Below are 13,150 nucleotides of genomic sequence, written 5' to 3' on the forward strand. Positions count from 1 at the left end.
GCAGAGAGTGTGCTGCAATGAAATCCTGCTACTTTTTCTATCCGCACGTGCCTGAGCATTTTAGGGGAGGGTGTGTGACATCAGCTCCAGGCCGGATATGCCTTTTTCCATCGCACCGCTGAGTACGTTTCTGGCTACTCTGAGCCTTCGATGACTTGTGCCCAGTGTAAAACTCATTTGATAATTGGATGGTGAGCCTGTTACAATGGGTATTGGACATATTCGATAGGCTGCAAATAGATGTGTAGCCATAGACATCCATTGGCACAGAGATAACATTCATTCGCAAGGCCGAGCGGCATCTTAAAAGAATGATGCCAGCACGAATTTGTGGCTGTGCAATCAGGTCTGTATTACCCCTATATCTAAAGATCTAAAGATGAACAACTTATTTATGCTCGTTTATGCATATGACACTCCAAAATTGTGGTGTGTCCGAAAATGCAAATTGTTTTAAATGCTCTCTACCCAATGCTGACATTATTTATTGTTTATGGTCTGGTTAGAGGTACAATCTTATATACAAAATGTACTACATATCCCCTCCAATATCTCTTTGCCATGGGCGTTGTGGAATTATCACCATCCTACAAACACATATAGACCCTCGATCAGCGAACGTCTGTTACTAGCCCAAGTGGCAGCGGTGGCCATAAACTATCTTATCCAGGTGGATTCACTCTGACCCTATATCCCTTACTTTAATGATGCCCAGGCTGCAATATTGATACCAAATATACTGGATTGAATGTTCATTAGATTCAGAGTCCAAGGCTATAACCGTTGCGGTAAATCTTAACGGCTGCCTTATATCAATACTCTGACTGCCCATACTAGAGATTATATTAAAAAATTGTTCATTTAGCTACTGTACTTGGTATAACATGGAAATATTACAAAATGTTATCCAACCCTTCTAGAACACCTCCATACTTCTCTCACTATGTTTATGTACCCAGTATATATGCTTCCTTTACCTACTGTTGATGATGATTGTACGCCTTGTTTGTTTGTTTGTTTGTTTGTTTGTTACACAAGCTTGTCACTTAATTTATTCTGTATTTTATTACATGCATTTCAAATAAAAATATTTTTAAAAAGAAGCTTTTTGTTGCTTGATGACTTGTGTAAAGCCTCCATTCCCATAGAGATCTATGGGGATGGAGGTAAGTGGTACTTTATGGGTAAGCAATTGAAATTTCCCTGGTTTTAACTTCCCCGTAACCTTGTGTCCAAATCATCACACATCTGCTGTAAGTGCTGGAGGTAGGGCACCTCACAGCTTCATAAAAAACACCATTAAAGATCTAACCAGAGTTAACATTCCATGGAACCTACAAAATACTAATTTGTTTATGTACACACAGAATACAACTTCACCTGCTCAACAGTAAAGTGTGGCTAGAAAAAGTTCACCAGTAATAACAAGCCTAGAGAAACAGCTTATGCTTAGCTATGCTACCTTGGAGTGTTGTCAAATATAAATCAATCAAACTCCTGGCTCCAGCATATTTATATATATACCCCTCTTCACTTCTATGATGTAAAGTACCACCACTGACTACTAGAAGCCATTCACCAGACCAAATTACTCTTATAGCGAAAGCAATTTTTGCAGAGACACTGATCTGTTTCAAACTTGCTGGATATGGGCAATTCCAACAAAAAGTGGACATTGGTCAAGAAAAAAAAAACATTTGGGATATTCAAAATATGAATTTCCCAGTGCATCAATCATAGTCTATAGTATTTTATAAAAATTGGTTGGTAACACTGTGTTACATGACATGCTGCCATTTTGTCTATTTCAGTAATGGTTACAGACACTGATTGCGACTGATTGTGATCACTGATTATCTATTGCTGTTTTCTGAAAACAAGGGTAAGAAACTTGGATTATTGTAGTATATAACACAAGTGGAAGATATGTACTGTCAGAAACTATATGTTGATAATCAGTATTTCATGTGGTTTTATGTTAGTGACAGAGTTACACTACATGTGGCAAATATTTGGTGTTACATCCGTTATATTTAGACAATGAATTGATTTATAGCAGACAACAATGGTGAGGCTGGTTCACACTTCATATTTTTATACACCAGTGGTAGATACAATTGTGGTAAAATTTGCTACTTTATGCGCATTTTAAATTTGTAGCAATCCAGATGTTTACCACAAACATTGTATCCATCCATTACTTTGGAATTACCCATATGGAGAAAGGAACTGTGAAAATATGGACTGGAGGTAAGAGCAGATACAAGCTGGGGTTTGTGGGCTAAAATCTATTAAAGCTCAAAGAGACATTAAAAACTGTCACAGCTCAAAGTGAAAGTACATTGCAGAAGCCATCATTTTGACGGGCTTTTAACTAGTTTCTACTTATTAACTAAGAATGTCTGCAGTATTGGTTTCATATTCCTGTTACATACAATGGTTGTCCATATACCGACTAGCAATATAATCTAGTAAGGAAGTTATTAAAGTTTTCTTATTTTGAACAATATACATTACTAGTGTAAAACAGGTAAAGTATTGTAAATTGTGGTAATGGTGAATCTGTAGTTAAAAGAATTACATACTCTTTTAATTAACTTTATCTGCTGACCCAGGGAGAAGGACACATTGGAGGGCCATAAAGTGGACAAATACTTCACCAACATCACCTCAAGCTGCATTCATTACTGAACGCCAATTGAAAATACTGTTGACAGCATTTTTAAATTGAGCCAGAAAAGCAAATGATGCATGGCAAATACAGAGGTATGCTTATGACATATATTTCTGGCAAGAACACATGCACTCTAATCAATTTCTGTTCATGAAACAAGAATATAACAACGGAGGGAAAATGAGAAAAGAAATAAAAAAGACTTTCCTTGTGAAGACTGTTTTACAAGTGACAAATTGCACTTCCCAAAATAGAGCACTTAAGGCTGCAAAAAGAATGAATTGGCCAAAGTGATGAATCAAATCTTCATTATACTGGGATATTATTTAGAACATCAGATGTGTAACTGATCGTTTCTTCTGCATCTCATACATGAAAGTACCTTACTCCATAATTAGTTTAGAGACAGCGGACAGGTGTTATTTTCATTTTTATTGATAATGTGTCAAGAGCAGATTCATCGCAGGTTAGATACTATATTGCTGTTCGTAATAAAGCTACCATGATAGAAATGTGAGATCACTATATTAAAATGATTTAGGCCCTTATTCAGATCTGATCGCAGTACAAATTTGTTCTCAAAATGGGCAAAACCATGTGCACTGCAGGTGGGGCAGATGAAACATGTGCAGACAGAGTTACATTTGGGTGGGGTGTCTTGAAACTGAAATCTAAATTGCAGTGTAAAAATAATGCAGTCAGTATTTACCCTGCACAGAAACAAAATAACTCACACAAATCTAACTTTCTCTGCACATGTTAAATCTGCCCCACCTGGAGGGCACATGGTTTTGCCCATTTTGAGAAGGAATTTGTACTGCGATCAGATCTGAATAAGGGCCCTAGTCATTAGACCGACAGTCGTTAGTACGACAGCAAAAAGGTTGACAAGCACGTCAACACAAAAGGTCAACATAAAAAGGTTGCTATAAGTTTTTCAAAAGATATTGTCAATGTCGACACTTGAGCAAGGTGTACCCACATGTAGTGTCTCTTGTATCCTTGAATGACGCATTTCGCTCATCATGCTTTGGGCAAGGTGCCTGCTCAACTGCCACTGTGATTTTTCAATCCAAGGATCTCGGGATTGACCTGGAACTGGCACTGCCAGGCAGCAACAGGACTCAGTGACTGCAATCCATTTTTCTTCCATCCCTTAACCCTTATCTTTCTCACCCTCATCCATAAAGGCGGCCATAAACTTTTGGGCACTACACGATTTGGGTAGATTGTCGAGTTGTCAACAGTGATAGAGATATCAGGATGGTAACTGTTCTTAGTTGGTGGGAATATAAGTAATTCCATTTTGGAAATATTGAGTTTGAGGTGGCGAGAAGACATCCAAGATGAGATGGCAGAGAGGCATTCAGAGACTCGGCCCAAAACCACTGGTGACAACTCTGGGGTTGATAGATAGATTTGAGTATCATCCGCATGTAAATGATACTAAAATCCGAAAGAGCTGATGAGTTTGCCAAGAGATGAGGTATAGATTGAGAAAAGCAGAGGACCTAAGACTGAGCCTTGCAGAACTCTGACTGACAGAGGTAGTGAAGAGGAAGTAGAGTCAGAGAAGCGAACACTGAAAGAGTGATCAGATAGGTAAGATGTGAACCAGGAAAGGGCTGTATCATTAAGACTTAGGGAGTGCAGTGTTTGTATGAGAAGAGTATGATCAACAGTGTCAAACACAGCAGAGAGATCTAGGAGAATAAGTAGTGAGTACTGGCCTTTAGACTTGGCAGTTACCAGATCATTGCCCACTTCAGTCAGTGCTGTCTCAGTGGAGTGTTGTGAACGAAAAGCCTGACTGAAGCAGATCTAATAGGGTGTGAGAATTAAGAAAGTGTGTGAGGTGAGAGTAGACATGTCTCTCCAGTAGCTTCGAGAGGCATGGGAGCTGAGAGATATGACGATAGTTAGAGAGTTAGGGTCAGAATTGTGTTTTTTCAGAATGGGAATAATCACTGCATGTTTGAGCAAAGAAGAAAAAGTGAATTGCACAGAACGGCTTGCGAAAATTAGCTGGATCGGCGATTAGCTGCAAATCCATTATCAAACTGCTCACCATTGCAAGATTTTCCAGTGTGTGCAGTCTGTTCATAGCCCAGGACTAACTAACTAACTAGAAACAGTCGGATCGGGCCGGAGCTGATGTCACACGTCTTCCTCTCAAATTCCTGGGTTTTCCCTGACACTCCTAGAAAACAGCCAGGTACCACCCCCAAATGCCGGCTTACTGTCAATCAATTTACTAGCATGCGGCCAGTGATAAAAAGTAGGAGGATTTTATTGCAGGATGGCCCAGCGCATGCACGCTACATTCCGCAAGCATGCACGGTCTATCAATAATTGCCCGGCCTGCAAATTCGCAGACATGCGATCAGGTCTGTCAGGGTAAAAATAATTAACATAGGAAAATATATCTGGGTATACATTTCATAGTAATCTAGAAAGATCTAATTAACCCCAATAGTCCAAGTACAAACAGGGGCCCAATGCTGCACAGGCTATACAAGCAGAGTTCTAATAAAATGTTCAATTCAAAAAAACTAGAATTCCAACAGCAACAAACCATTAGCGCATTTTTTTTTCTTTAAGTACTAGTCAACACTTAGAACAATAGTGAACAGTATCATTCAACATATCATTACTTCAAATTAGCCTCAAGGGTTGCTTAGGTGAGTGTAAACATATCCACTTACACAAAAAATATCCTTATGTTCCTAAAGCACACGCAAGGTCTAACTTACAGATTTTATTGCTTGCAATAGAACACTGGAGGCAGCCATTCTTTTTTACAAATTGCCCACATTCCAAAACAATTAAACAAGAAATACATGAGCTCAAAAAACAGTTTGGCCTATCAACATCAGCTTTGCATTCACAATCCAATCAGCCAAACTAAAACTACAGGTAAAGCCCCACATGCACTAGAGGATATCGCTCAGTAAGCGATATCACTGAAGATTCCTGGGCAAACAATAAAGCGCATACAAAACTGAACGATAACTTTATGATACAGTCAAGATAGAGCGGCAAGTACAGATGACGAAGGACATTGGGGTTTATTCTAGTTCATTCTTTCTGACAAAATCCTTCTTAGATGGACAAAACCATGTGCACTGCAGGGGGGCAGATGTAACATGTGCAGAGAGAATTAGATTTGGGTGAGTTATTTTGTTTCTGTGCAGGGAAAATACTGACTGCATGATTTTACACTTCAATATAGATCTCACTTTGAAGAAAAACCCCACCCAAATCTAATTCTCTCTGCACAAGTTACATCTGCCCCACCTGCAGTGCACATGGTTTTGTCCATCTAAGAAGGATTTTGTCAGAAAGAATGGACTAGAATAACCCCCATTGTTACCGACCCATGGGAGCACGCAACGTTAATGATATTGAGTACACTAGACAAAATAATTGATATCTTTAATGATACATAGTCTAATCCAATACATAGTCTAATCCTGCTGTCATATGTGGAAGCAGTGAGATTCTGACAAATATACAAAACTAGCAACATGGAAAATTGTGGCTTTGCAATTTCCATCCAGATTTTACTTGGGGTTGTAGACGTAAGAAAAACTATTATAAAATGTACTACAGTGTTTTCTGTCTGTGTACATTTCTTTGGGCCAGATGCACTAAACTTCAAAAGTGATAAAATGGAGAGTGATAAACAACCAACCAATCAGCTCCTGCCTGAAATTTTTCAAACGTAGTCTGTGACATGGAAATTAGGAGCTGATTGGCTGGTTGTTTATCACTCTCCATTTTATCACTTTTGAAGCTTAGTGCATCTGGCCTTTTGTCTCCCAATTAAGTATGCTCTCCATCAAAGGTGCTAGTGATTGGACCCTGCTTGTGATAGACACTGATTGCATCATTGTTTGCTGCCCACTAATGTCCCCTAAACACTAGTAGGTCCCCAAGGACACTATATATAGCCAAATTGACCTACATGTTCAGCAGAATGGAGGTGTCGGTAACGATGTGTACATAGTTACCAATATTGAGTGTACGCACTGACTAGATGATATTTTAAAATATATTGCTCAAAAGGCCTTTCTGAGGGATATCTTTTACAATATCCTCTAGTGTGTATGGGGCTTACGCTTCTTTTTAAGCATTGACAATCAGAAGATGGAGTTCTAAGAAAATTGTATATCCATGTAAAACCCCATACACACTAGGCGAAATTGTTCACAATATCGTTCAGAAAGGGTATTTCTGAGCAATATTGTGAACAATATCGTCTAACGTGAATACTCCATGTCGGTAACGACCTCTTCCCTTGTCTGAACATGTTCGGACGAGGGAGTCCTCGTTAATGACAGTCATGCTGCAGCAGCAGCATGATCGTCGCTCCCTGACATCCCCGGCATCAACAAGTATGTATGCGCTGCTCCCAATAATCGGCATCTGCGGTGACTCCTTATTAAGTGTGTATGTGGCTTAACACAGCTAATGGCGGTATTAGAAACTAGCACAATACTTTTAGAATTATAACTTTTCCAGGAGTACCTGCTCTACAGGAAGTGCTGCGGTACTGGCAGTGACTGGGCTCTCCTGAATTTTGTGGATCACAGCAAGAGCAGGTGACAGTACACAATTCTACTAGTTGGGAGAAAGAGCAATAAATATTAGTAAAGATCATACACATGGGGGCGATAATATCCCATTTTCTAAGCAATTTTTACATGTGTTGACCTTTTCCATGTCTACCTTTTGTTTGTGTTAACCTTTTTTAATGTCAACCTTATGCACATCGACCCATCGACATAGTCTGTGAGCTATACTACACCCTTATAATGATTCATTAGTGCTGACAAACCCTCATTATCATCAGTGCAATGTACAAAAAACATCAGCTTACAAATTCCATATATTCGACTGTGCAAAATCCCTGGGTTGCAGGTGGCATAAATGGTCTGACTCGGATTGTGAGACCCAGGCAGTGGAGTAACTAGAAATTTTGTGCCCCCTGCCAAAAAAGTTCCTGCCTCCCCTCATATATTAATACAATTTTTTTACCTATATGCTCGTTGCTGGGGGTTTCTATGCTCGTTGCCATGGGTTGCAGGCGCTGAACGCACTGAGCTCCCCTGACAGAGGGCTGGATGTATTAATATACATCGCCGCCGTGATGCTACCGCATATGTACTAACATATGCGGCTAGCATCGTGGGGGGGGTGAGAAAGGAGACCCCCGCGATACCTGTAATGTGGTGTGCATCTCCGTCACATCCCGGCAGCTGTCAGTGTCCCCGGGGTCTCCTCCTCCCCCCTGCAGCCGGATGTGACACCTGCTGGGGGAAGGAGATCGATGTGGGATGGGAGGGGGGGTCGCCCGGACGGAGGGCAGGGGGCGGCGATAGAAGCCCATAGACTTCTATAGGGTATCGCCACCCAGAGGAGGCGATACCCTGCCCAGTGGAGACGGGGCGGACGGGTAATGGTACATAGGAAAATGCTGTAAAACCCCTGTCTGTTTTACCGCATTTTCCCTTTAGTACATCCCTCCCAGAGAGAGAGGGGGTGGGGTCAGAGAGAGGGGAGAGATGAAGGGCAAGGAGAGGGGAACAGATGGTGGGCAGGGAGAGGGGGATAGATGCTGTATAGGCAGAGGGTGATAGATGCTGGGCAGGGAGAGGGTGGTACATATGTGTGGAGAGAGAGTGGTGCAGATGTGGGGAGAGGGGGCAGAGGGTGGGGAGGAGAGAGATGCTGGGAAGGTGGGGACATGTGCTGGACAGAGAAGGATTGGGGGACAGATAATGGGCAGGAAGAGGGGGACAGATCCTGGGCAGAGAGGGATGGGGAACAGATAATGGGCAGTACGAGGGGGAAAGATGCTGGGGAGGGAGAGGAGATATGCTGGGCAGCGAAAGGTGGGGGGATGAATGACAAAGAAAGGGGGAAAAGATGATGGGCAGAGAAAGGGTGACAGATGCTGGGTACCTAACACATCTACACTGGGACTGGGACACTTTTTCACTGCTGCTCCCTCCCTGCAGGCTTCCCAGTTCCTCTCCTCTGGCCTCTCCAGCATGTGACGTGATGACATCACACGCATAGGAGAAGCTGAGGCAGGGACCAGCAGACACTGCTTCTTCCCCTGACTCTGACACTCCATGCCAGGTCGCGCCCATTGTATTATATTTCTACTCACTTATTTTTTGTACACTGGTCTAAAAGGGGTTGCAAGCTGGATCGCACCCTGCTTGAAGCTGAGTCCAAAATCCCAGGTGCGACTCGGCTTGCTGGTGTAAAATAAGTATTACTCTCATTCAGGGTCAGATGTACTAAGCTTCAAAAAGGATAAAATAGAGAGTGATAAACAACCAACCAATCAGCTCTTGCCTGACATTTTTCAAACACAGCGTGTGACATGGCGGGTAGGAGCTGATTGGCTGCCTGTTTATCACTCTCCATTTTATCATTTTTGAAGCTTAGTGCATCTAGCCCTCAATGGTATTGCATAAGCACCTATGAAACTGTCACCCTATTCACCTGATATTAGGTAATCGGGCCATTTATTGTATATTTGAGTACCAAGCTTATGCCTGGAATATTGTGAATGACACCAAATTACAAAAAAGTAACCAATTACCATGACAAAAGCTTACATTTATTGTATTTTCCCAGAATCATAAGACATTCTACATTAATGGAAAGATGTATGAAGCTTTCTAAAGAGGACAAGCAGAGAGGTTTCCAAGAGTAACCAAATAAGCTTCTAGCTATTATTTTATAGAATGCTTAAATTGATTAGTTGCTATGAGCAGCTTCTACACTTGGCCCGTTAAGGTGGTTTGGTACAATGGCCACTAAATGTAAAAAATGAGGTTTACCTATGGGACTAAGTTTTTTCTGCAAATACTGCCTTCTTACCCTGCAAAGTACTACTCCATCAAATAAAGGAGCGGTGGGAGCAGAAATGCACTAGGACCAAGCGGCACGCTGAATGAAATAGCTCTGGAAGTTAGTTTCGCTGAGAAAATATAGTGAAACATTCAACCTTTTATGATGGTATGGACTAGGGCTGAACTAATATCACCATAATACCACCATATGCCATATACCTCTACTGCTCAAATGAGTTATTATATATGGCGTCACAAGGATTCCACAGCACCGAACGAAGTACATATTCAAATAAACAAAACAAGAAAAAACGTGACTTACAGTACTTATTTATGGTCAAAATGGTAGAAAAAACAGTATTGTTGGCTGTCAACTATAAAATATGCTGCCAATTAGAAAGGGAAACGGTCATTTGGTCTACAGCAAGTTGGTCAACAGTCATTAGGTCGACACCATTAGGTCGACATGGGTCTAGGTCAGGGATCCTCAAACTATTTTGCTCTGGGACCCCATCAGACAATAAAAATAATGACAGGACCCCAGCAAGTTACTGCAGAAGGCCCTCACCTCACATGTCAGCAGACAGCACATACATGGCAGCATTGTGGAGGCACAGAATGATGGGAGGAGTCTAAAATAACTAGACAATAACTAGACAACTCAACAGATTTTTCAGACTCCATGAATCACTGACTGAGATTAGAAAAGTCATCAGCCTAATGGTCAGCAACATGGAGTCGTGACCCCATGCTGAGAAGGCCGGGACCCACTTTGGGGTCAGGACCCACAGTTTGAGAACCGCTGGTCTAGGTCAACATAGGTTTAGGTCGACATGGGTTTAGGTCGACAGGTCATTAGGTCAAAACAAGCGTTAGGTCAACATGGGCAAGGTCAACAGTCAAAAGGTCGATATGGAGTTTTTCACTGTTTTTTGAGCCGACATTTGCCGACAGGCGGTAATTCATTCCCTGCCATCCACTAGGGTGTGGAGGGAGAATAAAATAGTGTGCCAAGCGTAGTGAGTCACCATGCCCAAAGCATGGCGAGCGCAGCGTGCCATGCGAGGGGAAGCGGTGCTACATTTCAGTGTCCATGTCGACTGTGTTGACATGTTGGCAACAATGCATGCTTCTGCATGTCGTTAACGACCCCCTCCCTCATACAAACAGGAGTCCTTGTTAACGATAGTCATGCTGCAGCCGTCACTCCCTTTTCCCACGGCATCGGCAAGTGTGTATGCACTTGACGATGCCGGGACCCAGTAGCCGCCAATATAGGCGTCATTGGGGACTTGTTTAATGTGAATGTGGCTTAAGTAAGAGCAGGAAAAGCACATGATGTAAGAGGGCCCTTACATAAAGGGTAGGAGCAGACAGACAATGGTGGCAAAGATATGGGGGGGGGGGGGTACATAGTTGTCAATATAATCAGGAAACCAGGACAGTAATAGTTGCCTACTGCACAATGATTTGTCAATTATGCAATTTCGGTTTGTCCACAATAATAGCTGAAAAGGCCATTTTCACACACATGTTCAATATCATTTTTTTTATATAGTATACTAATCCATTATTAAAAATGCTGCGTTTTCCTGCACAACACATGCAGCCAAAATAGCCACATACTGTATATGTCATGGAAAAAATTAGGCATGTTGTATTGATTGATACTGCAACATTTCCACATTGTAGTTTCTATACAGCAGAGTTACCCCAAAATTTGTGTCAAATTTGCGGTTACCTGTCCATAGAGTTACAACAGAAGGCAAGAACTAAAAAATAGGGCAAACTGTAGACCATGCGCAACAGTATACAGTACATAGTTAATGTAAAAAGAAGTAAACAAAAGTAAACAAATAAAATCAGCTATTTAAAACTAAATATCACCATTTCATACATTAAAGGTCCATCAAAAACGATAACACAACATGATAACGTAAAATAGGGTGACAATAAAAATGTGACTAAAATAGTCACCTGGAATGAAGTCATGAGAATAATATGAAAATAAAAAAGTCTGACAAGGGTAAACGGCAAAACACAAATGGATCTAATATGGCAGTGGTTCCCAAACTGTGTGCCGTGGCTCCCTGGGGTGCCTCAGGACACTTGCAGGGGTGCCGCGGGTTGGTGGTCCTGGACCAATTCAAATGATTTATGATCAATTATTTATGGACAAAACCAGTGCTGGTGGCTCCCAATCATACAATATGTGTACAATCAGAACCAAATCCTGCCCTTTACCACATAACTGATCCTAAGAATCACATATAAACACAATCTACTTAATTGTATATGTATATTTTTGGGCCTACGGGTGCCGTGGAAAAATTCTGATATTCTAGGGTGCCGTGATTCGAAAAAGATTGGGAACCCCTGTAATATGGTAAAAAAAAAAAATCATGTTTTCATAAATGATCAGTTTCTGAACATGTACATGATGAATGTAGGTATATACTGTATAGCACCAGCAATGAGCAGAATGACCCCCCAGAAGTCAGAACTGATAATACATGTTAAAAATAGTTTGGACATAAGCTCCCAATCCTTCCCACCCAGTGTATGAATAACAATAGGTGCTGCTGCAAAGGTGCCATCCCAGCATTACTCACACTACCCACCAGAGAGGGAGAGACTGCACATTCTATACTGCAAAAATAGGACATATCCACACTACAGCAGCAGTCAGCTTGGCACAATGAGTGCAGGTTCTATGAGAAATGCATATAATAACCTGTAATGCCACTGAGTGCTCAGCCAGGGGAAGACAGCGATAGAGATGGATTACATATGAGCTCATTGAGGCCAATGCATGAGATCTGTGCAAGGGTGGGCTGGGATGCAGCTGATGGGCACGGGGAAAAGGGGCAAATCGTGAAATAATGCTAGAGATTAGCCTGGCAGACTCCTAGTCAGTGCCGAAGTGGCCTGGGCATGGTGCGGGCACATGGGACCAGTGAAACTGGGATGCTGTCAGGTGCCCTCCTGCAGATGATGGGCAGTGAGGGGGTGTCAGGGCTGTGACATGATGAGCGGGTGGAATGTTGCACAGATAAAAGGTACTGGTAGGTTAGCAGGGCTGTATATTGGCTGGGTGCACATGGGGAGGGCATCCCTGAGGCTGGGGGGCCGGGGAAACCCCGCTCCTGTTGCTGCCTGTGCTGTCACTCACCTCTGCCCGCGATCCTCTCCGTGCCTCCTCCTCCGCTCCTCTGCCGCTGTTTTCCTATCGGAGACTATTCAATACCAGCAACATGAAGAAGAAAAAGACAAGCCCCGCCCTTCTCGATCGCCACTCCCCCGGTCACGCCTCCCACGCACGCCCCTCTGCGCCAACACACGCCTACTCTTCCTGCAAAGCGGTGTCTTCTCTGCGCCAGGGCTCTCAGTTCGGCCAATCGCAAGAAGAGACAGGTAACCGCGTGTTTACGGACAGCAGGGCCAGCCAATAGCAATGCGGGGTAGACTCTTCGTGCAAGGGGCTGAAAATAATGCAGGCGTGGAATGCGGGGGGGACGGGATGTTCGTGGAGGATTCAGGGGCGGGGCATCGCGTGTCTCCTAGGCAACCGGCACTGGAGGCATCGCCGACTCGCGATATGGTC

At 42.6% G+C, this 13,150-nt stretch overlaps 1 protein-coding gene across 9 annotated transcripts in view; it reads right to left on the minus strand.

The window, feature by feature from the left end:
• Positions 1-12,837, minus strand: part of CDKL5 (cyclin dependent kinase like 5) — a 325,745-nt gene extending 312,908 nt beyond the window's left edge. For 4 of the 9 annotated variants that reach the window (XM_083172507.1, XM_083172502.1, XM_083172506.1 and 1 more), the window contains exon 1: positions 12,719-12,837. The gene's annotated coding sequence lies outside the window, so the exon portion shown is untranslated. The remainder of the gene's footprint in view (positions 1-12,718) is intronic. The other 5 variants (XM_083172510.1, XM_083172508.1, XM_083172504.1 and 2 more) reach the window with 4 other exon arrangements.
• Between the last annotated feature and the right edge of the window lie 313 nt (positions 12,838-13,150).

The sequence above is a fragment of the Crinia signifera genome, chromosome 2 (assembly GCF_055691185.1).
Source record: "Crinia signifera chromosome 2, ASM5569118v1, whole genome shotgun sequence".
Classification (NCBI taxonomy): Eukaryota; Metazoa; Chordata; class Amphibia; order Anura; family Myobatrachidae; genus Crinia; species Crinia signifera.